Below are 27,641 nucleotides of genomic sequence, written 5' to 3'. Positions count from 1 at the left end.
AACAGAGTGATTTTGAAATAGGAAGTTACGAGTTATGACCGATAACTCTTGCATAGGTAATGAAATGCTGTGATGATAACATTTTCCCATCGTCTAGCTCCCTTCCTCGTTGGTGTCATTCTCCTTCTCAAACTCTTCCTCATTGGTGTCACTGTCTTCGTCGCCCTTTTCCATTTCTAAGCGGATAATTAACAACGGAAGATTGGAGTGGGCATTTACTTCATTCCTTAAGGCATCAACTGCGGCCTCTTTTTCTGAATATGAGGCACTGCCAACGGGGTCACGAAGAGTGATTGCAACATGTTTCAGGCATGGGAGGTGGCCAATGCCTAAGTAGAAACCATAGGATTTTGCCCATGGAACTACCAACGGCAGGTCAAGCTTCTCAAGCTTCGGCAGTGCCCCTTCCTCAAACAGCAGGTTCATCACACCATTCCAATAATAACGATTGAAAATGTATAGCTCCTTCAAACATGGAAATCCATGGCCTTTGATGGTAAGTCTTTCTTCCTGGTCAGTTTTGAAAGTTAGAAGCAAAGAAATTAAGGCAGGCATCTCTCCAAGTATGCCCAGATCCTCCTCCGTTGCTTTTACCAAATTAATGGTTATGTATGCAATATTGGCGAGTGCTGGTGTGATCCACTTTGGCATCTTCGGTAAATAGTAGCTGGTGGTCATCTGAAATCTCTGGAGGGAAGATGGCAGAGGGGACCAAGAATCTAAAAACAGGAGTGGTGTTGATTCGTCAGAACGTATCCATAAAGACTGTAGTTTGCAGCTGCCAAGCTTGCATAGTGAGGGGAGTAACATCTCTTCATGCCTCTTGTATTCCTCAGACCCTCTACTGTCCATCTGCAGATGCAATTCATTCAAACTGGTCAGGTTCCCAAGCTCTGCCACCGCACCTAATGAACTCTTGGTAATACTGAATCCTGAGATGACCCGTAAGTTACTCATATTTCCAATCCCATCCGGTATCTTTGTGTTGCCAATGTATGTCTTGTCATAAGGAACATATCCTCGACCTCGATAAGGCCAGTACAGGTTGGATTTTGCGACTAGTAGACATTGTAGTTTAGTGAGTTCAACAATTCTGGATGGCAACTCTTCTATATCATTATCTCTAAGGTGTAGCGTCTCTAGATCATAAAGCCTCACAATTCCTAAGGGGATCTCTGACATATCAGTTCCCCTAAGACTCAAGTACTTTAGCTGGAATAATTTATCTATACCATTCATATCATACTCTTGCAGACTCTCACAACCAGTACAGGTTGGATTTTGCGACTAGTAGACATTGTAGTTTAGTGAGTTCAACAATTCTGGATATGGCAACTCTTCTATATCATTATCTCTAAGGTGTAGCGTCTCTAGATCATAAAGCCTCACAATTCCTAAGGGGATCTCTGACATATCAGTTCCCCTAAGGCTCAAGTACTTTAGCTGGAATAATTTATCTATACCATTCATATCATACTCTTGCAGACTCTCACGAAGTCACAACCTTCAAAATCTAGTACACGCAAAGTTTCAAACTTAACAAGGCTAGGCAAGTGTTTGATGCCACTCGGTGTTGTTACTGTCAGAGATCGGGCATGGCTTAGATCTTGATTTTCCAATACAGAGGCAAGCTCTTGATCAATGTGTTGGACTGATAGTCGACGAATAGGACCATCGCAATTTACCAAATCAGTTTGCCCGTGGCCTACCAAACTGATGAAATTATCTTCAATTGATTTTTAAATAATGAGCCCAAGCATCATGTCATGGACTTGACAGGCACGAGCCTTACCATCATAGCCAACGTCCACGGGTTGGACCTTGCTTTTATTGACTAGCTCATAGAAGTGGTTCTCGGCGACCTCTTGCTTGCTCAGTCCACGTTCTTCATAGATAAAGCCTCCTGCTATCCATTGTCTCACCAATCTCTCTCTGTCAATCTTATAATCCTCTGGAAATATACTTAGATATAATAAACAAGTCTGCAGACTAGATGGAAGATCATTGTAGCTAGGCATAGGACGCTATTCATGCCCTCCAAGCTTCTATTTTTGTCCAATGCAGAACCAATTGACCAATTGACCTTCTCCCACTCATCTTGGAGAAACGGTTTGTTTGCCAATAAACTTGAAATGCTGATGATTGCCAACGGTAGGCCTCCACATTTTTTCAATATTTCATTTGAAACTTCTTTTAGCATATCCGGACAACAGTCCTCAGCCTCAGATCCAAATGTTCTTTTAAAAAACAAGTTTTTCGAGTGAAGATCACTTAGAGCTTCCATTTCATACATGCGGCCATTACCACCGAGACAACATGACCTTGCTACATCAACAATGCGTGTTGTTGCTATAATTCTGCTAGATAAATTATTCTCTGGGAAAGCATATTTAATAGCGTCCCATGCCGGAATAGACCATATATCATCAATAACAATGAGGTACCTGGTAGAAACAAATAAATATTGTTAGACAATTATGAGAAGGATGTTTATAAGTACAAATCTATATCTATCTATATACTCTTATAAAGCTAAACCCCACTAGATGTTTTTTCTCCTCATGCAAGGTATCCATATCATTCCCCACTAAGTGACTCACTAGATGTTCTATCTCTTCATGCAAAGTGTCCACATCATTTCCCACTAAGTCCATGTCAACTCTTATTAATTACAAAAAATATCCATGTCATCTCGATCATGTGCAATACTTTTAATCTTTAATCTATTAACAACCAAGTCATCTACATACGCTATTTGTTTCATCACCTATTCCTCTACAAGGTGTCCACATCATTCATCACTAAGTCCATGTCAACTCTTATTAATTACAAAAAAATATCCATGTCATCTCGATCATGTGCAATACTTTTAATCTTTAATCTATTAACAACCAAGTCATCTACATACGCTATTTGTTTCATCACCTATTCCTCTATAATGTGATCAAATATTCTATTGGTTTTTTCTTATGTTAGCTTACTAATTTTTTACCAGATCTGATACAATAAAATAACATATAAGTCAAATTCATATATATGCAGAGTATACAGAATACCATATAGTAATGATATGTATATAACATATTTATTTGTAAGAAAATTCATAAACAGACCCTAACAATAGTGTCATATTCCTTCAATTTTTAAATAAATAAGAGATCCTAAATTGGTCATAAGTCAAAATATCCTAAGTTCGACAAAAAAATATTGAGAAAGATATTAATATGTACTACTTCAAAGAGATAAACTATAAAATATATTTCATATTGTATCTAGCGACAATCATTTGATATCAGAAATATTAACTACAGCTAATATCCAAGAAACTTTGTGCATCCATAGAGCATCCATAGTTGAGATATGTCATAAAAGTTGAGGTGCAAACTTATTTTTGAAAAATCCATAGGAAATTGACAACTATAAATTTTACAAAAATGAGTTTGCATCTCAACTCCTGCGACATGCCTCGTCCTTGGGTGCACTATGAATCTACCAAGTTTTGATTTTTTAAGAACTTTTATTAGGCTTTTGGGTATTTTTATGATCCCATCGGTAAGGCAATTTCAACAGAACATTTTATTGAAATTCAAAGCCAACTAACATAGCTTTAAAAAAATCTCTGTTGTTTCAGCAAATACTTGTTTCAACAATAATTTTATTTAGAATACTTGTTCTGATACTGTCATGAAATATAACACATCCTAGCAGTTCCAGGATAAACTATTGGGTAAAACAAATAATGAATGTAAGTTTCCCTTAACTGCTCGAGCATCTTGTACTTGCCATACTTTGAGTCTGGTGGTACATATTAATGACAAGTATGCATGTGATTTGGTGCCTTTGAGGAGTTAATTCACTTAGAATATCCTATAATTTGAAATTTGAATTGTTAAATACTTTATATTTTAGGACTATACCTAGTATGATGGAATATTGAGTAGCAAGTGTAAACATTCACTAGTTTCCTAAAAGATGTCATTTTAGACAGCGACACGGTCTCCAAATCATAAGTTTGACTTCTTATTTTTATAAAAATATTTATTGAAAAGTGATATATGTATATTTTTTGAAAGTATATTTCAAGACAAATATATTCATATGGTTTTCACATTTCCAAACTCAAAAATTTAAAAGTTATTCATGATTTATATTCCCAATGTTTGACCAAGCCTTGTCCAAAATGACATCTCTTAGGAAACTGGAGGGAGTATTAATTAGAGGCTCTAATGGAGCCTTTACATTAATCCTCACGGGGCGTGCTAGGAAAAAAATAACTCTTAGAATTTGTCACAATAACCAGAAATATCTTGCCTTCAATTTGGTGGACTGTAATGATCATCATTAATTATAAGAGGCACTGAATCAATTCTATTTTATAAAAACTTGCACAACACTACCATCATATATAATAAATACAAAAAATAACCTCATAAATTTGCGTTTAAATTACCCACCTCTTCCACTATGAAATATAATTCACATAACCCATTAGATTTGTATATAAATTTACCACTATGTCGTTATAAAAGATAATTCAAAGTAACCCTCTATTTTTTTATAATTTAATTAAAAATAAATCTCTATTTTTTTATATAATTACCCACTTATTCTATTATTAAAGATGATGCAAAGCAGCTCTAACTTTGCATATAAACTACTTACATATGTCATCATGAAAGAGTGGACAACTTGCCTTAGCAACAATGATGATTAGAGTCTACCAAATTGAATCTTTTTATCAATAAAATAAAAACTATGATTTTGAATAAAAATATAAAACATTTAATTTCATTTTTCTAACACTACTACAGACATAATTTTTTGATATAACAAATTCAACATCTTGAGTGCTATAGACATTATAGTGACTAAGAGTGTAGCCTAGGACCTAGATCCTTTTTTTGATAAAATAAAAATATTTTTGTGAGTAAAATATAAAATAAAAATTAGATTTACAACTTAACACATGGATAAAAATTGCAACAACTAATAAAATTAAAAGTGAAAAGCTAGAATATGGATTCATGATGTCATAAAGGGACATGATAGGAGCTTATATAACTTAAATTAGGTTTCAACTAAATACATATCACGCCAGAGAAAAGATAAATCCTAGGGACTCTAACTAGAGGCCCCAAACATTAGTCTTCACGAGACACACTACAAAAAGGATAAATAAATTCTCATATAATCAAAAACATCTTGCCATTAGTTTGGAAGATCTAATCACCATTCATAATAATAGTCGTTATATCTATCATATTTTCTAAATAATCCCTCACTACTGAGATCGAAAAACAATATAAAATAACCCATGAATCTATATTTATGTTAACCACATATGCCAATATGAAATTAAACATGATCTAAAGTGACCCTATATTTGCATCAAACTATTCACCTCTTAACTCTTAAATTCACATCTAAATTATCATTTCTACTATTATTAAAGAAACTATAATAACCGCTCAAATCTACATGTAAAATATCAACATCTACTATTACAAAAATTATTTAAATAATTATAAATTACACATAAGTATGTTTGGACATTCCCTTTTCTATTAATATTAATACACTAAAAATTGATTAAAGTAAAACTACATATTGTTCCATGACGTAGATGAAGAGCACATGCATGCATGATCGATAAATATATATGTTATTTTTCAACAATCATGCAACATATTTTTGTACCGGCCCATTCACGAATGATGCTAACAAACAACTTAAAATTATATTAAAAATCTTGTCATATAATTTATATATACCATTACTTTGACAAATTAATACATTCTAATCAAAATCTTTGACATATCTATATTGATAGCATAACCGTAGGAACTTTATTTTTATAATAAAGAAATATTACTATTTGAAAATCAAACATTTTGGGAAGTGGAGGAGGTTAGTGCAGACCAAAAGTGGTTACATCGGCCTGGTTTTTGAGATTCCTTTTCTTTAGCATAAAAAATGATTATAATGCTTACTCCCTCCACCCTGTAATATAGTGCATTATAACATTAAAAAATTGTCATCAAATATAATGCATTCTAGAAGATAAAAACCAGTTTTGCATTAAATACTTTCTATTTATCAACTAATCATCATTAATCATGTTGATGATAATGTCTGATTAGAAAATAAAATGAGGGTACATGCGTCTTTTATGTTCTCTCTTAATTTGTCTTAAAATTCCTAGAATGCACTATATTACCGGACAGAGGGAGTAAGTATTAATATCCTCTTGAGATTAGCACATCTACCCATCAAAGATCTCATTTCAAGCTTTGCGACCAATCTTAAGCAAAGTGGTGCATGTTTTAAAAATGATAATTTATCACTACTACACAAATGATTTTGCGAGACAATGCCCTATTAATCGAGGCGGTCACAAAAACCTACCGCCTCGTAAAATGCCTGACGATGAATGAAGGTGGTCGTTTTATTTACCGAGACACAAAAAATGCCCACCTCTCAAAATTGATTAACCGATGCGGACATTTTATTTACCGACGCGCTTGTAAAATGCTCGCCTTGCAAAATCAAGGCGGGCCTTTTTAAGAGGTCCACCTCGGTTAATGAGGCCAAATCCATTAGAAGCCCATCTCAGCCCGGTAACTAGTCACGATATATAAACAGGAAACCCAAGGTTACCCGTCAACGCTCTCTCTCTCTCTCCTTCACGTGGCCATCACTCACGCCTCCCTTTCTCCTGAGCCCGTCTCTCCCTCTCCCTCTTCCAATAGTCGATGCCTCTCTCTCCCCCTTTCCCTCCCTCTCCCGTGCCTCCCTCACCCCGGTGAGCCATGGCGCCTCTCCCTCCGTAAGCTCAACGCCTCTCCCTCCCCAAGCCCGAGCCTCAGCTAGAGAGCCCCAGCGACGGTGGTGCCTCTCCCTCTCCCCAGCGACGGCAGCGCCTCTCCCTCTCTTGTGACAGCACGGGCGAAGCTACGGGGCCTCCTGTGGCAGTGGCGCCTGAAAGCATCTAGGCCCCTAGTTGGATTTCGGTGATTAATGACAATACGAGATTACTATGACTAACGTGTGTTTTGCAGAGGCAATTAAGTTAGGTCATGGTAATAGCAATTGATTGGGCAATCACGGTTGTCATGCCCCTACAATGGAAATCGTTTCAATTTTCAAAGGTTGGACAACAAGATTAAGGATGGACTAGTTCTAAGTATCATTTGGTATTGAAGAAATACTTAGAGTAGTTTAGGACTTTATTTTTCCTTTGGCCATACTATTAAGGGGGTATGGACTATAGCTTGACCTAGGTAAGTCTAGTGGGTTAGGTGTGGTGCACACTTGTCAAATCTAGCACTAGGTAGCTCTGGAGTAGCCCTAAGATCAATTGGAGCAAACTTCATCCACATTATTTTGAGATGGAAGTGAATGGAGGATCAAATGACTGACCGGACGTTGGTCTGGTTGTGACCGGACGCTGAAGGGTGAGCCCGGTCAGTTCATTTGATCAACTGGAGCCATCTGGTTGTGAACGGACGCTGAGTGAAAAGTGACCAGACGCTGGGTGCCAGAATCTGGTCAACTCCAAAGAGGTTCCAGAGAGGAAAATTCCTGATCGGATGCGTCCGGTCAGTGCTGACCGAACGCTAGTCAGGATCCGATTACTGACCGGACTCTGGGTGCTAGCATTCGGTCAACATCAGTAAGGTTCTAGAGAGCAGTTTTTGTGATCAGACGCAAGTCAGAGTCCTATCACAACTTAACGGCTCTCTGGCGAGGATAACTGACCGGAGCATTCGGTCACCCCATAGAGTGCTGACTCAACCTCCTAACGGTTCGTTTTGAATGAGGAGGTATAAATACTTCCTCTATTCATCCAAGGGAGGTCTCTTGCCCATTTTATCAGCTGAGAAACACCCTGGAGAGTGCTTTAGAGAGCAAGAGCCTAGTAAGGTGATTGAGATTTGAGAATCCAAGATTAAGGCCTTATTAGTGCAAGGAGAGTAGCAAGTGTGCATCCACCCTTCTCATTAGGCTTGTTATGGTCAAGTGAGAGTTCGTGCTTGTTACTCTTGGTAATTGCCATCACCTAGATGGCTTGGTGGTGATTAGGAGTTTGGTGATCATCCGGCGGAGCTTGTGGATGACCCAACTCAAGTTGTGAGCAGTTGTGGATGATTCACCACGATGGAGTGTTGAAGAATCAGCCCATAGAGAGCACTTGATCCTTATGTGGATCAAGGGGGAGCTACACCCTTGTGCGGGTGCTCCAACGAGGACTAGTGGAGAGTGGTGACTCTTTGATACCTTGGCAAAACATTGCTGCGTTCCTTCTCCTTTCCTTACTTTGAGCATTTACATTTGAGCAATTCAATTTTTGTCTTTACATTCTTAAAATTGCCATGCTAGAGTAGGATTGGAACTTAGGGTGCTAAACTTTTGTGCGATAGATCATTAGAATCACATTCTAGGCATAAGGGGTGAAGTGGGCTAAGTGTAGGGTTTAATTATTGCAAAGAATTTTTAGAATTAGCCTAATTCACCCCCCCTCTTGGGCATCTTGATCCTTTCAATTGGTATTGGAGCCTTATGCTCACATATTATACTTACCCGCCTAGAGAAAGATGTCCCATAGGGATGGACCTCCTTCTATCTTTGAGGAAGATGATTTTCCTTATTAGAAAATCCGTATGGAGGCATACCAGTGTCAAGTTTGATGGCAGGAAGAAGTTCTTCGCAAGCTCTAGAAGGAAGCCAATCTCGGAGATGGATTGCTACAATTGTGGAGAACTTGGTCATCTAGCACGTCAATACACAAAGCCCAAGAAAGACAAGTACAAGGGCAAGAAAGATGACTTAAGCAATGAAGAAGAAGATGAGAAGAAGAGAAACAAGCCATACAAGAAGAAAGATGACAAGAAGAAGGACTTCCACAAGAAGAAGAAAAGTGGAAAGGCATACATCATCGGTGATTGGCTCACGGACATTGATTCATCAAGTTGCTCATCCGATGATGATAGTGATAATGAGAAGGTGGCCGCCATTGTGATTGACTCCTCATCATCTTCACCAACACCACCGCTATCATCCTCTACACACATATGCCTTATGGCCAAGGGTGAATGAAAGGTATCAAATGATGATGATAGTAGTAGTGATGATCATGCTAACAATGATGATTGTGATAGTGATAGTGATGATGATAAATTTGAATCACCTTCATATGATGAACTTATCAACTTGCTAAACAAATATACTAGAATTATTAGAAAGACTAGAGCTAAGAATAACAAGCTAGAAGCTAAAAATGATTCTCTTTTAGCCAAATGTGATATAGCCGAAAATGCTAGTGTTGAGCTTAGAGAAGTAAATGATGCTATATCATCCAAACTTAAGGAGCTAAAATCTTCTAAGTAAGAGCTTAAAGATAAACATGATAAAGTTGAGAGGATACACAATGAGCTCATCACTAGCCACAACAAGCTAAAAGAAGAATATACTATTCTTAAGATTAATCATGATAATCTTGTCATTGCTCAAGAATTTTTATCTAATGAGCCACATGATGCTACTAACAATGTTGTTAAGATTGATATAGCTACATCATGTGATGATTTGATCATTGAGAGCATTGGGCAAAGTTCTAATAGCAAGGGCAAGCAAGTGGTTGAGGCCGATGATTATGATGAGTTTGTCAAGCTCAAGAATGACAATAAAAAGCTCAAGAAAGATCTTGAAGAGATCAAAAGCCACAAAACTATTGTGCTAGAAACTCTTGATCATGATGGTGATTTGATTCTTGAGAATGGGAAGCTCAAAGAAGAAAACAAGAAGCTCAAAGAAGAGAAAAACAATGATGCACTCAAAGAAGAGAACAAGAAGCTCAAGTTGGAGAAAGAGCATCTCAAGATTGGATTGAGCAAGTTCACTAGAGGCAAGCATCTTCAAAGTGAGCTACTAATGAACACTGTTATGAAGATGGATAGAAGTGGCATTGGGTACATGGCAAACAAAGAGAAGAAGGCTCAAGCTCAACAACAACAAAAGCCAAAGCCAAAGAAGTGTTTTGAGTGTGGACAAGAAGGCCACTTTGCCCATGAGTGCTAAACTCCACCACCACAACCCTTGCCCAAGCATGCTAGACCTTTTGCTTTCAATGCTCATTACATGCTTAGAAATGATTCTAGTGGGAAGATGAACGTCATGTTCTTAGGACCTCCTAATAAGAATAGGTCTAAGAAAGTTTAGGTAGCAAAGTCACTTGTTGAGAAGGTGAAGGGCCCTCAACAAGTTTGGGTTCCTAAAGCTTGATCTCTTGTGTGTAGGTAAACTACAAGACCGGTGGAAGTCATGGGGTTATTGATAGTGGTTGCACACAACATATGACCGGTGATCCTCGTATGTTCACCTCACTAGATGAAGAAGTAGATGGACAAGAAAGAATCATATTTGGAGATAACTCAAAGGGCAAGGTTAAAGGATTGGGCAAAGTGGCAATATCAAATGATCATTCTATCTCAAATGTGCTATATGTTGCTTCATTGAGCTTCAACTTGCTATTCGTTGGACAATTGTGTGATCTTGGTTTCTAATGCTTGTTTACCGAGAAGGAAGTTGTTGTATCTAAGAAGGATGCTGATCAAGTGATATTCAAAGGATTTAGATACAACCTATATCTAGTGGACTTCACCTCCGAAGATGCTAATTTGAAGACTTGCTTATTCACCAAAACAACACTTGGGTGGCTATGGCATAGAAGACTTGCTCATGTTGGGATGAGCTCACTTAAGAAGCTAATGAAGAATGATTTGGTGAGAGGATTGAAGGATGTGAAGTTTGAGAAGGATAAGCTTTGTAGTGCATGTCAAGCCGGCAAGCAAGTCGCAAATACTCATCCAACAAAAGCTTTCATGTCAACCACAAGAGTGCTAGAACTCCTTCACATAGACTTATTTGGACCAACAACATACAAGAGTTTGGGAGGAAATCTTTATTGTCTTGTGATTGTTGATGACTATTTAAGATACACATGGGTATTCTTCCTTTATGACAAATTCGAAGTTGCATCATGCTTCAAGAAGTTTGCCAAGAGAGCACAAAATGAATTTGAAGTGAAGCTCAAGAAGATTAGAAGTGACAATGGGAAGGAATTTGACAACACAAACATAGAAGCCTATTGTGATGAAGTTGGAATCAAACATAAGGTCTCTGCAACATATACTCCTCAACAAAATAGTATAGTTGAGAGAAAGAACCGAACATTGATCATTCTTGCAAGAACAATGCTAGATAAGTACAACACCCCTAAAGCTCTATGGGCGGAAGCTATCAACACCGCATGCTATGCATCCAACCGCCTATTCTTTTAAAAGTTCATTGGCAAGACACCTTATGAGTTGCTCAATGGGAAGAAGCTGGACGTCTCCTTCTTTAGGGTGTTTGGTTGCAAATGCTACATCTACAAGAAGCGGCAATATCTAGGGAAGTTTCAAAGATGTTGTGATATTGGTTTTCTTGTTGATTACTCATCAAAGTCCAAAGCATATAAAGTATTTAATCATGCCACCGGCTTGGTTGAAAAAACATATGATGTGGAATTTGATGAATCTAATGGCTCCCAAGGAGCACATAAGAATCTTAATGATGTAGGTGATGAACCATTGAGGGAGGCTACGAAGAACATTCCGGTTGTAGACATCAAGCCTCAAGATGATGTACAAGTGATCAATCTACCTTCTTCATCAAATGTGCCACAAGATGGTGAACAAGACGGGAGAGTAGAAAATGAAGACACTCATATCTCCTATGATCAAATGGTGGTACAAGCACAAGATGTTGATGCTCCACAACCTCCTCCTCAAGTGGTCAATAGAAGAAATACACCTCTACTATAAAATCATCCACAAGATCTCATCATAGGGAGTCCATGAAAGGGTGTAATGACTCACTCACAAAAACTTACTTCATTTATTACACATCACTCTTTTTCTATTGCTTTGAGCCTACTAAGGTAGAAGAAGCTTTTCAAGATCCGGATTGGATAAATGACATGCATGAATAGTTGAACAACTTCATCCGAAATGAAGTTTGGACTCTTGAAGAGTGGCCAAAAGGTGCAAGAGTCATTGAAACAAAGTGGGTGTTTCACAACAAGCAAGATGATCAAGGTGTTGTTATGAGGAACAAGGCAAGACTAGTTGCAAAGGGGTTCTCTCAAGTTGAAGGTTTGGATTTTGGAGAGACCTTTGCACCGGTTGCAAGACTAGAAGCCATCCGTATTCTTCTTATATATGCATCACATCATGAAATGAAATTGTATCAAATGGATGTGAAAAGTGCATTTTTAAATTGCTTTATTAATGAACTAGTCTATGTTGATCAACCTCCCGAGTTTGAAGACCCTAGATATCCTAATCATGTTTATAGGCAATGTTCGCCTAAACGGTCTACATGGCCATGTACACGGTTTAGAAAACGGAAACGGCACCATGCTGTGTTGTTTAGGCCATATTCGGTGCATTAAACGTCGCCGCCGTTTACACGGTCCGAAACGCTAAAAAATGGTATAAACGGGCGACACGGAACGGCATTAAACAAGACTGGACGGGCGACACGGAACGTTCAGGCGAAACATGCGCAAGGGCGGGAGTGAAATTTTGGATCTCGCGGTCAATTTTGGGCCAACTGGTAACAGATAAGCCCAGTTTGGCGCAAACTCGCCCTAGGGTTTTCATTTGGCATTTGCCACTCGTCTCAGACAGTGAGCATCTCAGCCGCCGCCGCCAGGTAGCCACCGCGGCCGCTCGTTTCGGCGTCCAAGCTCGCCGTGGACAGCAAGGGCTGGTCGGCGAACAGCAAGGCCGACTAGGTCACGCACTCGCGCAGACGCACCACAGGCACGTCACGCCTGCCGGCTCCTGCGCCCTTCCTCGCGACTGGCAACTCGCCAGCGCCGCCAGCAGGCCACTCTGCTCACGCCGGAGCCTCGGCGCCCGCGCCGCCGTGCCGTCGTCCAGGGGCCAGGTCTCAAGGCTACAGAGGCTTGCTCGTAGCTGCTGCGGGCCATCCCCGGCTCCCCGCCGGCCCGCCCACCACGCCTCACGGCAGCACCACGCTCTGCAGTGGCTTGGCAGGAAGCTGCTGCTGTAGAGGCTCGCCCTACGGCAGCACCCGTGCTTCGCAGTAGCTGCTGCAGCCGGACATCAGCCGGGCTAGAAGAGCAGGAAGCCAGGAGCAGGCGAGCAGGTCCGTACCCTACCCCATCCACATCCGGCCGGACAGCCAGTCTAGTTCTATTTCTATATATTCCAAATTTGAAACCTCTAGGATTTATGACTGTTCTATTAAGGCGTCAGTAGTTGTATACATAATACATTCACTGATTTAATTGGATTGGAAACTCAAATTAGAGTCTAAATTTACAGATATAGGTTGAAGTATTCGGCCAGCTTGGCCTCCGTCTTGCCTGAGCTACCACACCATTGTTGGTGCTCGAGTTTTACTGTCGGTTCAGTTTGCGTTTCAGGAACTTTGTTTCTGTAGTTGTTTGTCTTGGTAATCTGCATCTGCATCATCAGCTACTTCTGAACCTGGTACATGCGGTGCAGCTCGTGAACCTGAAGAAGAGAGCATCGAACAATTTCAGCATTATGAAGTCTATGGATATTGCTCTACTTGTGAGCAGGAAGTTCTGGTAACATGGTTTACCTGCTGCCTGAATGTTTGTTCTTGCCTCAGCATGGCCATCTTGATGTGTTCCTTCTCCATCCTTATCTCTGCCCGCTCCACACACAAGTATCAGCTCGCTGGGCTGGACTGTGTCTGCAACAAGTAGAAATGGATGTGAGATGCTAACACATTTGTCTGTGTCTCTGATGGTAACTGAATGTTTCTAGTGGTCAACTAAATAAGTTACTGAATGTTTTTACTCACCTTTGATTTGAAGAACTCTTCCCTGTCAGATAGGGTACATGGTACGATGGGGCATTTAATTTGTTGTAGTAATAAGTTGAATGGGTATCCAAAGATATCATAATAAATGTGGTGCTACATTGTTGTAGTTATATGCAATCTAAGCATCAATTGACAATTTGTCCTATGTGCTTGTACACCTGCAAGTGCACTGCTTCTGAGAATGGCTCAAAATTCTGAAGAAGAATATGGAAGCAGCCGTAGACTCTATTGGACTTGATATCATTCTGGGTCATGTCTCACACATCAAGATTGCATCTGCAGCTCCTTTCTGATAGAATAGGTTGCAATGATAAATACTAAATAGTTGTCTAAAGTTTGCTCATTAAATTATTTGTAGTTGCAGGATGTCATCCGCTGCATCTAATCCTTCTGGTTCCACTAGCAAACCCATGATCCTAAAGAGGAACTCTAGTGACATTGGGTGGGAGTATGGAGTGTTGGTGGATCCAAACAACTTGAATGTGATCAAGTGCAAGTATTGTGGCCTACAGGTGACAGCAGGAATACATAGGCTAAAGCTCCATATTGCTGGGATTCGTGGCGAGGTTAATATATTATATCTATTCTCTATCAAGCCATGATTCTATATTCTTGCTAAGAACTTAATGTTTCTTTTTTAAATAATAAATATGCAGGTTAGACCTTGCAAATTATCGACGGAAAAGGATAAAGAAATGTGCAAGAAAGCCATAGATGACTCAAAAAAGGCTAAAAAGTCTAGGCTTACTCAACAACAAGAGGTTAGAGATGCTGTGGACCTTGATGGTGCGCCGGATGCTGATGAGGACACCAACATAGCAGAGGTAGAAGAGGTTGATGCGGCTGGAGGGAAGACCATTAGGAAAATAGGGCCTATGGATAATTTTACAATGCCTCTTGATCAAGCCTCCCTAAGCAGCACAAGGGTGATCCGGCAGCAATTAATCACTGAATCAATAATGAAAGAGAGAATGCATAGCTTGCAGCGCTACATTGCGAGATGGGTGTATGTGCGTGGTAAGTTCTTGCCTTGCAGCTTGCCATTTGCTCCATTATAAGTTCTAACTGTGAATTTCTTGCATTATGTGCTTTTAATGTCTAACTGTGAATATCTTGGTTTCATTTTAGGTGTGGCTTTTAACCAGATAAACAATGTAGAGTTCGATCAAGTTATAGAAGCAGCTGGCAGATTTGGCCCTGGTGGAAAGAAACCAAACCAGCACCAGTTGAGAGAGAAATTATTGTTTGAGGAAGTTGAGGAGACAAAGAAGATGATGAAGGCACATGAAGAGGAATGGGCTAAGAATGGTTGCTCAATCATGACAGATGCATGGACTGATCAGAAAAGGAGAAGTATCATGAATATGTGTATGCACTGCACCATTGGCTCAAGCTTTCTTGAATCAAAGGAAACCTCAGAAGAGTCACACACTGGAAAGCTTATTTTTGAGTATGTGGATGGCTGTATTGAGAGAGTAGGTGCTGAAAATGTAGTCCAAGTTGTCACAGATAATGCTTCAAACAATATGGCAGCAAAGGATTTACTTTTTGTGAAGAGGCCAAACATATTTTGGACATCATGTGCAACTCACACCCTGAATTTGATGCTTGAAGGAATTGGGAAGATGAAGAAGTTCAAGGGCTACATTGATCAAGCTAAGTCACTGACCATCTTTATCTACGCACACCATAGAACCTTGGCTTTGATGAGGAAATATACAAAGAAGAGAGATATTGTGAGGCCTGGTGTAACTAGATTTGCTTCCAATTTTCTAACTTTGCAAAGCTTGTATGAGAAGAAGGAGCAACTACGGGCAATGTCTCAATGTGATGAATGGGACAAATTCTTAGGTTTGAGCCACATCAAGAAGAATAGCAAAGGTGTCCTAGCTACTTCCACAATGACAAAACCTACCTTTTGGAGTGGGGTTGCACTTTGTTTGAGGGTATTTGAGCCACTGATCAAGGTACTTCGTATGGTTGATAGTGATATCAAACCATCCTTGTCATTTCTGTATGGGGACATCATAAAGGCCAAGGAAGAAATCAAGACGGGCTTTCGCAACATTGAGAAGACAGGAAATCTCAATCTGTACAACAATGTTATAGAGATCATTGATGACAAGATGAAGGATAGGCTGGACAGTCCATTGCATAAGGCTGCTTATTTATTGAATCCATATTACAGCTACAATGATGATTCCATCTTCATGAATGACGAAATCATGGATGGATTCTTCACTGTTGTTGAGACCTTTTACCATGGTGACTATGACAAGCAAAACAAAGTGCTCAATGAGGAGCTATGCAAGTTTAGAGAGAAACAAGGTCACTTTGGAAAACCTGTAGCAAAGGCTGGCTGCAAGCAATATGATTTCAACCCAGGTAATTCTGTAGTACATTGATATACCTTGCTGTTTTCACTTGTAGCAACGTGCTTTTCCATGCTAGAATCTGCTGCAACATTATTTCCATGCTAGAATCTGCATCAATATTTTTTCCATGCTAGAATCTACACCTTCTAATTTATTTTAGTGTAATTTAAGTTGATATAAAACCTGGCTGTAAGGACTAATTCTTCAATAATTTGATATACGTTGGTATTTTCACTTGTAGCAACATGGTGGACAAATTATGGAACACAGGTTCCAACTCTACAAAGAATGTCCATAAGGATTCTTTCTTTAACTTCTAGTGCTTCTGGATGTGAAAGGACTTGGAGCTGTTTTGAATCTGTAAGCCTCCTGACTCTTTGTGCTTCTATAAACTCTAATTATGTCTATATAACTTGTGATTTCAGATTATTAACTAAAACTAAATTTGCTTATGCAGAATCATACAAAAAAAAGAAACAAGCTGACATGTGAGCGTCTCAACCAACTTGTATTTGTTCAATACAATAATAGGATGAATGCGAAAAAAATGAAGGCTAAGAAGAATCAGAACATGGATCCTCTTTTGGGAACCGAAGCAACTAAAGCTCAGGGATGGATTGTTGAAGGTGGTGATGAAGAGGATGGTGAGCCTGTTTCTGGGCTGACATGGAAAATAATTGAAGAAGCTTGTGGGGTTGAGGAATGTGGGAAACTTCGTCGAAGTGCAAGGCTGGCCCAAATGAGAGATGTTAGTGAAGATGAATTTGAGTCTGAAAAAGAAGAACCAATCAATGAGGATGAGATTGACTTTGAATCTGACCAAGAGGATGTGGTCCCAATTGTTGGGGATGAGGAGGGGGAGAATGATGAGTAGTTAGTAGTCACTCACAGTCACAATGACATACAGAGCTGCTGAATTTTGCTTTTGCATGGCTAGTAGCTAGTGATGGGCTGATGGCTGATCTTTTGGTTATGACATGTGATTGAAATTGATTGCGGTCTTGCTGTGATGACCTAATGTGCTTGTGTGACTAAGAGTTGTGACTTGTGAGAACTCAACTAATGTTCTTTTGCTTATTTACTAATTTGCCTTTGGTCTGTGGTCTTGTGCGGTGAGCCTGTGATGACCAATGCGGCAATGATTTTTAGTTTAGACATGGTGTAATCTGAATTTATGTACTCATGTGATGTTATGCACTATTGTATTGATATGAAGACATGCTAAATAGCTGCCATTTGTCAGTTTGTGAGTGTGTCAATTGTGATTTATCTTGCCATTGACTATCATTTGACTCATTTCTTTATCATTAATCATGATTTGATTGACATGTGAATGTGGAATCAATACTTGATATTATGCTACAGATTAGAACACTTATTTATTTATAGTGACAAAATACATATATTTGATAGAATACTTGATTTTTTACATGCACATATATAATTATATGTTTTTTTTAAAAAAGTACAAAACCGTTTAGACCGTTTAACTTCATTTAAACACCGTGTAAACAGTCTAAACGCTAAACGAAGGGCAACCGTGTAAAGACCGTTTACCGTTTAGGAAAACATTGTTTATAGGTTGTCCAAGGCGCTATATGGGCTTAAGCAAGCCCCAAGAGCTTGGTATGAGCGCCTTCAGGATTTCCTCATTGAGAAGGGCTTCACAATTGAGAAGGTCGACACCACACTATTCACGAAGAAGCTTGATGGGCATATCTTCATTTGTCAAGTGTATGTTGATGATATCATCTTTGGATCATCAAATGAAGATTCTTGCAAAGAGTTTGGTGAATTGATGTCAAAGGAGTTCGAGATATCAATGATTGGAGAACTTACATTCTTTCTTGGTTTTCAAATCAAGCAAATGAGAGAAGGGATTTTCATCTCTTAAGAGAAATATACAAATGATCTTCTCAAAAGATTCAAGATGGATGAATGTAAGCCAATCAAGACATCAATGCCAACTAATAGACATCTCGACCTAGATGAGGGAGGTAACATGGTTGATCAAACTCTCTATCGCTCTATGATTGGTAGCTTGTTATATTTAACCGCATCTAGGCCCGACATCATATTTAGTGTGTGTATGTGTGCTAGATTTCAAGCTAATCCTAAGGAAACTTATTTGATTGCCGTTAAAAGAATTCTTAGGTATCTTAAGCACACACCAAGCATTGGTCTTTGCTATCCCAAAGGAGCTATATTTAAATTAGTTGGCTATTCTGATTCGGATTACACCGGTTGCAAAGTTGATAGAAAAAATACATCCGGAGGGTGCTATTTGCTTGGTAGATCACTTGTGTCTTGATCCTCCAAGAAACAAAATAGTGTGGCTTCGTCCACCACTGAAGCGAAATACATTGCCGTGGGTGCTTGTTGTGCACAAATACTTTATATGAAACAAACTTTGCTAGACTATGGTGTAGTTCTAGAAAAGGTACCTCTTTTGTGCGACAATGAAAGTACGGTAAAACTTGCAAATAATCCGGTTCAACACTCTCGCACCAAGCACATAGATATCCGCGATCACTTTCTTAGAGATCATGTTGCAAAAAATGATATATCATTAGAAGGTGTAAGGACCGAGGATCAATTGACGGATATCTTCACTAAACCGCTAGATGAGATGACTTTTTGTCGATTGTGGAATGAGCTCAATGTTTTTGATTTTAGCAACTTCTCTAGAAAATGAGCTTGTGTTGTCCCTTGCATTGCATTGTAATATACAACATGTTTACTTTGTGGTAATGCACTTAGGGCTTGTCTAACATGGTTAAGATAACCGCCGAAAAGTAAGTGAAGAAGCTTAACCTTGGATCAAACTTGATAAGCAACTAGATTTACTTTCAAGTATTGCATTGTATATGCATAAATGTTGCTTTGTCGTTTATCTTCAATTGCCCTCTTATTACCTATTTTCTTAAAAAGAATTATAGCCTAAGGCAAAATATTTTTGAAAATTTTGAGGGTTTGTGGGAGGTCACTCACATTAGTCCCAATTGGTGTTTATTTGGATCTTATTGATGTTGGAACTTGATTGGGAACTGGCAGCACGAAGGACTTTGGAGATTTATTGGAAAAGAGTGACCGGACGCTGCACCGGACTCTGAAGTCCAGTATCCGGTCAGTTCACAGGTGGTGAACCGTTGCTGCGAGGAGTGACCGAATGCTAAAACAGTATTCTCCTAGCGTCCGGTCAAGAGAAGACGATGAAGATAGGATCGACTGGACTCTGGCTACGTCCGATCAGTTGGGATCGGACTCGTCCGGTCACGATTCCAGGGGTTTTGGACCTCTCTAGAATCGACTGGACGTTGGGTGGCAGCATCCAGTCGCTGCCACCGGAGCGTCCAGTCAGTAGAAATCGTGCGGGTTCAGGACTTTTTCTTCGTTTCCTTTTCTATCTCGTCGGGGGACCCTCATATATTGCCACGCCATTTGACCTAAGGTCACACCAGCACCCGCGCTAACATCATTGCGCCGCCCTACTCCCATACCTGCGTTGCACTCCCGCATCCAAGTCGCCGAGCCGAGCCGTCGCCACCGCATTGCGCCTCCCCGCTGTTTCCGCACCGCCACGCCGAATCGTCTAGTGCCCGTGCCACCGCAGCTCGCCCGTGCCATGCCATAGCACTGCCATCGCGCTCGCCCACGCCACTGCTCCAGCACTGCCGTGCATGTGCTCTGCCCAAGCACCGCTGAGCCTCTACCCTAATGCTCCTGGTGCTCTAGCCACTGCTCACCGCACCTCTTCACCACAGTGCACTGCTGATCCACACTACTACAAACCCTAGCCAACCCAGTGGTTCCCTCATCCATTCCTATTCTCATCGTTTCACCGGTTCGTTAGGTAGCAAGCCCTCGTTTCCAATTTGTTCCTAATTGCTTGCTTCCTAGGATTTCATATCTTTAGATATATTGTATTTATTTGTATATCCTATCTATTCTATCATGCAGTGAGTCGGTGCCATTATGGTCCTATTTGCAGTTGTCAGTCAACTAAGGGCCAAGCTCGCGAGTATGGATTGAGGCCAAGCCTCGGAAGTGATAGTTGGTAGTTGATTCTTGTCAGTGCAGTTGTTCTCTTCACTTCCATCAGATGGCTCGTGTCAAGAATGTCGGAGGTCCCAGTGATGAGGATCTGAGGCCTCCACCTCGCCAGCCTGCAGATGCAAAAGGCAAGGCGACAAAGAAGCTAGCAACAAAGAAGCAGAAGTATCTGATGTAGACACATCAAGAGCAGCCGTAGTTGTAGAGACCACAAATCGTGCTAAGAGAGGAGGTGCTAGGAGTGGTGTTGTTATTGTAGATCAGCTTTCACCAGTAACGAGGGCTGCACTTGAGCAGGTTGAGCGCCATCATGGTGGTCTAGCTGGGACTGTCATGGTTGGAGGACGATGTGTCGCTCTTGATGAGAGTCAGCCTCAGGGGGTCACAGCAGCAGCCACTGCCAGCAGAGCAGACTCAGGAGGGAGAGCAGGCCGAGGAGATAGAGCAGGCACCTCAACCACAGTTACGTCGCTCTAGTCACACCTGTACTCCTATCACACCAAGGTTAGAGACACAACAGAGGGGTTCTTGTCCGCCTCCTAGACCACAGGGTCCGCCTCTAGTGACTCATTTGGATTTGAGGGCTGCCACGGCCAAGTAGGTTCAACAGCTTAGATTTGTGGACTTTGAGCAGTGGTTCCCATCGAGGAGGGATGGCAGAGCTTTAGAGGACTTCTACACACCATTGCAGGAAGACTTCTATAATACATATCTTAATAGTGGGGCAGTATTCAGGTCTCTGAGGGTGTGCAACATTGAGTCCATTGTAGTAGCAGCTAGAGAGCATATTCACTCTTTCCTATCTTACTTGCCAGGGCTAACAGGCTTACTTGGATGGACAGGCTTATATGTTCTATCTTGGGTCCGTGAGTTCTATGCTACACTTTGGATTGACCCACAGCATAGATACATTCACTTTGCATTCAGAGGCAGAGATTATAGGCTAATGAGCTCTAGGGTCAGGGAGATACTCAGGATTTAGGAGTAGCCCATCCGACTTCATGAGGTTTGCTATGGACAGATAGTGCCTCCCAGATGCCCTCATGACGGTCTTGTGCCCCCTACAGATCTAGTCCCCCATTGCTTCACAGAGCCTTTTGGCAAGGGGTCGAGCAGGACACCCATTGATCTCACTCCTATAGCTCATATACTTGATGCTATCATGAGGAGGACCCTGCTTCCGAGGATGGGGTATCACAAGGGCTTGACTCGCATACAGCTATGGCTTCTGAACTCTCTGATGCAGCAGACTATGTTTGACATTTGGGATCTCCTTCTATCAGAGATGGAGGATACTATTGTTGAGGGGTTCAGAGGTCACCGTCAGTTGCCCTATGCTCACTGGATCACATTTCTTATTCATAGGGCAGTTATAGTGAGGCTGCCTAAGATGCTAGCAGAGTATAGTGGTGCTACTACAGAGTTCCTTGCATACAACATGACTTAGATGATCCGCCATAGTACACCAAGTGCACCTAGCCAGCCACGCCGTCGTCCAGAGGTGCCAGAGACTGCAGCCCAGCAAGATGATACTATCAGGGGCATAGCAGCTACTAAGGAGGAGCAGTTAGATGCTCAGCAGGAGGGGATGGTCGAGAGCGACCCTAGTGATAGCTCAGATGATGACTACTGGGACATTCCTCAGATGCCTCCATGATGACATGACCATGAGGCCGGTAGCTCTAGTTTAGCTCCACCTGCACCACAGACAGACCCCGCTCTACTTGCTATCCTTGAGCTGATGAGGCAGGATCAGGCTCACCAGGCACAGGAGACCGCCGCTACTTTCACATAGTTTCAGACCAGGCAGGACGAGTTCTAGAGACAGCAGCTAGCTATGCAGCAGCAGCAGGCTATACAGCAGTAGTAGGCCATGCATTAGCAGCAGCTCCTCATGCAGCAGCTACTTGGGTTTATGCAGCATGTTGTGACAGCTATTGGGGCTCCATCGCCACAGCCTTCACCCCAGATTGGTCAGCCTACCACCACTTCTATGACTCTAGCATTACAACCTAGTGGGCTTTAGAGTTAGGGACAGCCACCAGCACAGTTTGCTTCACCTACAGAGTAGGTGTCCTAATGGTTTGCCTCGCTAGTGCTAGCCACGCAGTTCACACCTCTTCAGACGGGCTTCACACTGGCTCAGATGTCCTCGCTGCTAGTGCCAGATACCTCAGTCTCCAGGAGCCTTAGAGAGACGTTTAGTGAGTTGATAGGGCAGCCTACTCTGCCATATTTACATGTCTCAGGTCCTTCCATAGTTGCACCTATTACCGGGACTACAGAGACTCTCCATTCGTTAGTTGCATCATCAGAGCCGCCTACGTCAGTCATACCTGCACAGTCTACAGCCACTCTAGTCCCTGATCCAACCCAGACTACTTTAGCATCACTTCTAGCTATAGAGGGTTAGACTGCTCAGAGCTCAGGGTCAGATGATGATGGCACACAGTTTTAGCTCGCTCCTTGCACCTCAGTACCCGACTCGTCCGCTGCAGCCCCACCAACCGACCCTTAGGTTTTGGTGTTTGATGCCAAAGGGGGAGAGGGATCGAGTATGTTAGTCTTAGGGGGAGCGACATATTTAGGGGGAGTTTATCTATTAGCTTATCTATTACATTTGGAGTTTTATGTGTGAAACATTATGCATTCATGTTTACTATTATGCATTGAACTACATAAGTGTGATCGTAATTGTGATATTAATGTGATCGTGATATTTATGTGATATGTGACATGTGTGCTCTCTACTTTGAATTATTTATATGTCATATCACTTGTGCTGTGCTCATTTGCTTTTGCTTCCGCATTTTACTCTGATGCAAATGAGCTTTATTACTTGTACTCGTGCTTATTTCAAATCTATTGAGTACATCATGTTGGCTTAGGTCATATAAGCTTGCCTAACTCTCTAGTTCTTATTGTCAAAAGCTTATATGATCCAAGCATGTTAAAAACCTCATCTCTTTCACATACTCGAGGTGGTATTGTCATCAATCATCAAAAAGGGGGAGATTGAAAGCATCTAGGCCCCTAGTTGGGTTTCGGTGATTAATGACAATATGTGATTACTATGACTAATGTGTGGTTTGCAAAGGCAATTAAGTTAGGTCACGGTAATGGAGATCGATTGGGCAATCATGGTGGTCATGCCCCTACGATGGAAATCGTTTTGGTTTTCAAAGGATGGACGACAATGTTAAGGATGGACTAGTTCTAAGTGTCATTTAGTGTTGAAGAGACACTTAGATTAGTTTAGGACTTTGTTTTTCCTTTGGCCATACTATTAAGGGGGGTATGGATGGGTAGCTTGACCTAGGTGAGTCTAGTGGGTTAGGTGTGGTGCACACTTGCTAAATCTAGCACTAGGTAGCTCCAAAATAGTCCTTAGATCCATTGGAGCAAACTTCATTCACGCATGATCGAGAGTTGGAAGTGAATGGAGGGTCAAATGTTGACCAAATGCTGGTTCCGTAGTGGCCGGACGCTGGCTCAGGGTCCGGTCAGTTCATTTGATCAAGGTGAAATCATCTGGCACGACCAGACGCTGAGAGGTGAGCGACCAGACGCTAGGTGCCAGCGTCCGGTCGACTCCAGTAAGGTTCCAGAGAGGGGAAATCACGATCGGACGTGTCCGGTCACTACTTTATCACTGGAGTTTGGAGAGAACTGACTAGAGCGTCCGGTCAACATGACCGGAGCATCCCCCGCAGAGACACATAACGGTTCATTTTTCAACCAAGGTTATAAATACTTCCTCCATTCATGTGAGGGGGGACTTTTGCTCATTCCAACAGCTGAGAAACACCTTTGAGAGTGCCAAGAAGAGCAAGGTCCTAGTGAGGTGATTGAGATTTGAGAATCCCAAAGAGAGCCCTCGTTAGTAAGATCAATAGTAGCACAGTATGCATCCACCCTTCTCATTAGGCTTGTCGTTGTCAAGTGAGAGTTCGTGCTTGTTACTCTTGGTGATCGCCATCACCTAGACGGCTTGGTGGTGATTGGGAGCTTGGTGATCATCCGGCGGTGCTTGTGGATGACCCAACTCAAGTTGTGAGCGGTTGTGGGTGATTCACCATGATGGAGTGTCAAAGAATCAACCCATAGAGAGCACTTGATCCTTGCACGGATCAAGGGGGAGCTACACCCTTACGCGGGTGCTCTAACAAGGACTAGTGGGGAGTGGCGACTCTCCGATACCTTGGCAAAACATCGACGCGTTCCTCCTTCTCTCTTTACTTTGAGCAATTCAATTCTTGTCATTTACATTCATAGAATTGTCATGCTAGAGTAGGATTGGAACATAGGTTGCTAAACTTTTGTGCGTTAGATCAATAGAAACACTTTCTAGGCACAAGGGGTTAATTGGACTAACCGTAGGGTTTAATTATTGCAAAGAAATTTAGAATTAGCTCAATTCACCCCCCCTCTTGGACATCTTGATCCTTTCACGCGGATCAAGGGGGAGCTACACCCTTGCGTGGGTGCTCCAACGAGGACTAGTGGGAAGTGGTGACTCTCCGATACCTCAGCAAAATATCACCACGTTCCTTCTCTTCTTACTTTGAGCATTTACATTTGACCAATTCAATTCTTATCTTTACATTCTTAGAATTGCCATGCTAGAGTAGGATTGGAACTTAGGGTGCTAAATTTTTGTGCGGTAGATCATTAGAATCACATTCTAGGCATAAGGGGTGAAGTGGGCTAAGTGTAGGGTTTAATTATTACAAAGAATTTTTAGAATTAGCCCAATTTACCCTCCCTCTTTGGCACCTTGATCCTTTCAGCGCCCTCCTCCACCCTCCAGGCAGCGGTGGCGGCACCCCTCTCTCTCAGATCTGGCGCCCCTCCTCCCCCACGCACCAGATCTGGTGGGTGGAGCGACCGGATCTGCCCGCCCGTGCTCCCCCAGCGGCGGATCTAGTTCTGGAGGCATAGATCTTATGGTGGAGCGACCGGATCCAATGGCGTAGGCATGGAGCGGGGCTCGGCCCTTCTCTGGCGGTGGTGGGTGCGGCGGCATCGGTGATGGCCCGTGGATGGGCTCGACGGGCCTGTGGATGGGTCTTGTGGAATTGTCCATGGTTTTTTTATTTACCGAGGCGGGCATTTGAACCACCTCGGAAAAGATTGGTTTACCACGACCTTTGGACCGAGGCGGCTGTGATGCCCGCCTCAGTTAATCCATTTTGCCCGCCTCCAAAAAAGTTTTTGTAGTATGCGATCGTAGTAATTAAGTGCAACCTATGATATAAATTCTTATTTTAAATAAAATATAAAAATAGAGTTACTAAAGGAGACAAAAATTACAAGAACTTAACTTGAGGATAAAAAACTGTAGCAACTATTTAGATTAAAATTTGAAAAGTAAAATTTAGATTCATGACGTCATAAGATATGAGCTGCAGCAAGAGCTGAGCCACTATAGTTTAAGCTAAGGTTTCAATCAAATACAAATTAAAGATAAATAGACGTGTCACCCAACGAAAAAAGCTATGAATATTGATGAAAAACATATAGATCAGTAATGGTAGGTTCATAACAGTTGGACATGCAAATTAATATAAGTAATTTTTATGTGCGGGAGCCTACTCATGGACTAGTTTTAGTAAAAACGGTGGATGTATACTAATGCTTCAAAAACCCGCATGCATGTTATTATTCATTCAGGTTGTAGCTAGTGAACGAGGAAATTAAAAAAATAAGGTTGAGTTGCTTCAGTACTTTAGTAATATGTAACCTTTATAGTTTATACATATTCATTTACAGTTTAATTCTTTTTAACTGCAATGAAATATGGCTGGTAATAATTAAGGAATGTTCCTTCTAAAGGGAGGGAGGGGAGGGGGTTTGCTGAAATTACCTCTTATCCTGTAGCAGTTCTCGTAGCTTCGCAACTAGTTTCTTTTCGTCCCAAGCGTCGATGCCTTTCGTAAAATTTTCCTCACTACGCACTTGGGAGAACACATCCTTCATAATTTTCTTTACATTTGGCTTTTGTAAGACTGAGACAAAAGCATGACAATGAAAATGCCCTTGGATCTTGTGACTGACCTCCTTCGCCAAGGTTGTCTTTCCCAGCCCACCGAACCCAACAATGGACAACACCCTGCGATTGTGATGCTTCGCCGAGCTATTTTCTTCTTCCACCATCCAGTTGACGAGATCATCTCTTGGACCATCAATGCCTACAAGGTGTGCCTCCTCCACAAAAAGAGCAGACAATCGGGGATCCATGGCTGAATGCTGAGAGGCGCTACAAGTTGCATCATCCAGCTTGTAACTAGTCTTGAGCTCTTTCACCTTCTCGATACGAACCTTAAGGTCGTCGATTTTGTTGGCGATTCCCTGGCGCGACCCAAGCGTCTTGAGACTACGAATAGTCTTGCGGAAGAGCTCCTTGAAGCCACTCTGACTCTGGCAGCCACCATCACCGAGCTGGTGGATGAACTTGTCGATGACATTCACAGCCTACTGTTTTGGCTTCATTAGAAATTTCTTCTAAGTCCCAAACATCGTTGGTATTCATCAAATTCATTTCAACTTCCATAGCTTCTTGCCATTCAAACAAGTAAACGCTTCTCATGGCTTCTTCAAATGAGGTGGGATCACCCTCTATTTGAATATCTTCGCTAACATAGATTGCGATGAGAAAATTGGTGTACTAATTCTTTGAGACATTCTAGGACCTCAGCTACTGGCACTTTCATATGGGGCTGTTGTTGCTCTTCATTGCCAAGAGGCAATTGATTCTACAGGCTCCTATACCACAAGATCCTTATTTACATATTCATCTTCTTCGAAGAGCTAACAACAGGTGTTGTATTAGTCATACAACATCAACATGTATTAAGAAACTTGTTGCTCCTGAGTCACTAAAGTGGACACGCAGTTCCTCTTCTCTTAAAGTCTTAGGTCTCTATATACCTCTATATACCATGCTCCCTCAAATCTTCTCATCTTTTCTAAAGATAGTGTATCTTCAAATATTTTATTTTGGGTTTAATCTGTTAAAACCTCATATGACGCTTTAAGCACCACCTTAACATCTTTAAGGCTGACTACGCTATCTTTCCGTCGGAACTTTAAAAGGTCTAGGAATTTAGCTATTTCTCTACTTAGGGGTATCATTGTTGTGACCATTGTACTCATCCAACGGTCGCATTCATCTTAATTAATCTTTATCTCACTCTAAATGAAGAGTATCTTTCTTATTTGATCTTTATCTCACTCTTAATGAAGTGTATTTTTTAATTGATCTTAATATCCCCCCTCAAAATATGGTAT

General features: G+C 41.4%; 1 long non-coding RNA gene and 1 pseudogene across 1 annotated transcript; both read right to left on the bottom strand.

Annotated features, from left to right (window-relative positions):
- Window positions 1–93: 93 nt before the first annotated feature.
- LOC136501221 (disease resistance protein Pik-2-like) lies at window positions 94–26,813 on the bottom strand (annotated as a pseudogene).
- LOC136501222 (uncharacterized) lies at window positions 13,483–14,146 on the bottom strand. The gene is made up of 3 exons (XR_010770203.1): window positions 13,903–14,146; window positions 13,678–13,791; window positions 13,483–13,586 (listed from the first exon to the last, which is right to left on the bottom strand). It is a non-coding gene; the product is annotated as an uncharacterized lncRNA (long non-coding RNA).
- Window positions 26,814–27,641: the final 828 nt, after the last annotated feature.

This window comes from Miscanthus floridulus, chromosome 13, assembly GCF_019320115.1.
Source record: "Miscanthus floridulus cultivar M001 chromosome 13, ASM1932011v1, whole genome shotgun sequence".
Classification (NCBI taxonomy): domain Eukaryota; kingdom Viridiplantae; phylum Streptophyta; class Magnoliopsida; order Poales; family Poaceae; genus Miscanthus; species Miscanthus floridulus.
The sequence above is the reverse complement of the archived record's forward strand: the minus strand, read 5'-3'. Positions and strand labels throughout refer to the sequence as shown.